Source organism: Panthera pardus, unplaced genomic scaffold (genome assembly GCF_024362965.1).
Source record: "Panthera pardus isolate Hobbes unplaced genomic scaffold, ASM2436296v1 HiC_scaffold_16, whole genome shotgun sequence".
NCBI lineage: Eukaryota > Metazoa > Chordata > Mammalia > Carnivora > Felidae > Panthera > Panthera pardus.
Window position 1 is genome coordinate 31,637,969 of NW_026526721.1, and position 2,612 is coordinate 31,640,580.

Here is a 2,612-nt window from a genome sequence, read left to right on the forward strand (position 1 = left end):
TAGAAGAACTTTTCCAAAAAGATCCATCAACTCTTTATTGGGAAAAATCAACAGTTTACCCTCTAAAACTCTTTAGTCTCCTCAAAAGTTGTGCCTTGCTTTATACACCAATCCTAAACTGCTATATCATGATATTTATCCAAATCTAATCAAACCTACCCCTCCACCCTTCAGCCTTAAACCAGACTTCAAAATGTCAATAAATCCAAGCTTCCTTTCTTCCTCCAAGATGCTCTAAATTATTTTAATGTAGTATTTCCTCTTACCACAGTAAATAATACATTTGGCTTGTTTTATCAATAAGTTGCATTGGTGACATTTAGAGAACTATCACTCAAAGGGAAGTAGATGAAAAATATCTCTGTGGGTGCTGTTTTGTCATAAAACATGGTCCACTAAAAAAAAAAAAATGAGGTTGGGGCACCTGGGTGGCTCAGTTGATTAAGTCAATTCAGCTCACGTCATGATCTCATGGTTCATGAGTTGGAGCCCCGTGTCGGGCTCTGTGCTGACAGCTTGGAGCCTGGAGCCTGTTTCAAATTCTGTATCTCCCTCTCTCTCTGCCCTGACCCCACTCACTCTCTGTCTCTCTCTCAAAAATAAATAAACGTTTATTTATTTATTTATTTATTTATTTATTTATTTATTTATTTATTTATTTTAATGAGAAAGGAGATTGTGAAGCAAATGCTGGAGTGAGCTGCAGATCAATGAGCAATGGGAAAGCAATAGTGGTGAGATAGTAGACAGGTTGGTATGGAGGCAGAGAAGTAGATTTTTAGGAGTCATTATAAGAACTTGGTTTTTGCTCTAAATTTGGAAGCCATGGGAGCCTTAAGCACAGTGGCAACTGTGCCTCAACATTTAAGCAAGATTACACTGGCTGCTGGTTGGGAAGTAGTCTAGGTAGAAGGTTAAAATTTCAAGCTAGGAAGACCAACTGGAAGGCACTTGGCAATAATCTAGGTGAGAAACAAAAGTAGCTGGATTAGACAGGTGGGGTTGGATAGCAGTGGAAGTAGAAAAAAGAGTTCAGTGCCTAGAAATATTTTAAGAATAAAGCAGATGGAATTTCCTAACAATATGTGTTTGTGTTTGAAAGATAAAGGAGTTACAGCCTTTCTTTGTCAGTTCTTATTTACAAGCCAAATGAGATGAGATAGAATTTGCCAATAGATTTTACAACATGGCAGGCATTGGTGGTGATAAAGACACTCTCCTTTTGTTACTGACTCCAAGCTAGTTCCACTCTAGCATTACAGGACACAAAGTCAAGAGGCAAGATGCTGGAGTAAGGAAGTGACTTTACTCAGAAAGCCAGCAAACCAAGGAGATGGCAAACTATTGTATCACAAGTACCATCTTCCTGAGATAAGATTTGAGTTTCTTTTATTTAATAAGAGGGGGCAAGTGAGAGGGGATTAGAGTCAAAAGGTGACTGACATTGGTAGACCTCTGAGGAAGCCTGTGTAATTTCCTTGCCCTTGGTCATTTACATATAGGAATTTGGTCACGTCATTCCTGTAAATCTTCTTTTTTTGTTTTTAATTTTTTGAGTATAGTTGATACGCAATGTTACAATAGTATCAGCTGTGCACCTTAGTGATTTAACAAGTTTACACATTAAGCAACTACAAGCATAGCTAGCATCTGTCCCATCATATCACTACATCATTAACTATATACTTCATGCTGTGTCCTTTATTCCCGTGACTTATTAATTCCATAATGGAATTCCATTAATTCCATAACTGGAAGCCTGTATCTCCCTCTCCCCTTCAACTACTTTGCCCAACCCCTCACTCTCCTCCCCTCTGTAAATCCTGAACATAGCACAGTCATTTCTGTACATGTTTCCTTATTTCCTCAGGTAAGGTAGATTTGGGGTAAAAAGCAGTTTTTGCAAATCCTCACTGTAGCATACCTACGTGCAGGGTTAAGCAGAAGTTTCTAAGCTATAGGTCAGAGCAGCAAGGGATATAGAAGTAATATGGAGTTATATATGATAAGTTTCTCCTGCTACACTTCCCCACTGCCCAAGGTCCATTGCATAATTGTCATTTCTCATCTGACCGCTTCCTGCTGGACAGGGATGGCAAGGGGAAATCGTGGAATGGAACCATTTGATTTGACTTATGAATTATTTCTTAGTGCTTCTTTTTGGCATTGGGATCTTAGAAATAACCGTAAGCATTTTTATGAAAACAAAAGGAAGACACAGGTTAATAGTTGGTGCATGTTATTAACCTGAATTCTAAGTGCTACCCCCAATGGGATATTTAGACGCCAGGCTCAAAGCATCCTCAGACGGAATAGCAACAGGCAGTGACAATCTGATGGCTTTTTCTGGTTTGTAGTTCAAATGTCTCTGGTGATCCTTGAGTGGCCCACAGAACAACAGATTGTCTACACATGAGCTACTGTGGCAATTTCTCTCAAGTTTACCTCAAGTTGTCTAGCTTAGGCCAACAGAAAACTTTCAAAAACAATCAGAACTAGAATCTGACATCCACAAAAGTGCGTTGATACATTTTTTTCTCTCTAAAGTCACCTTCATTTCTGTCGAAGATGACCAAATTAAGACTAATTTGTTTGCTAAGTCCAGTTTTAAC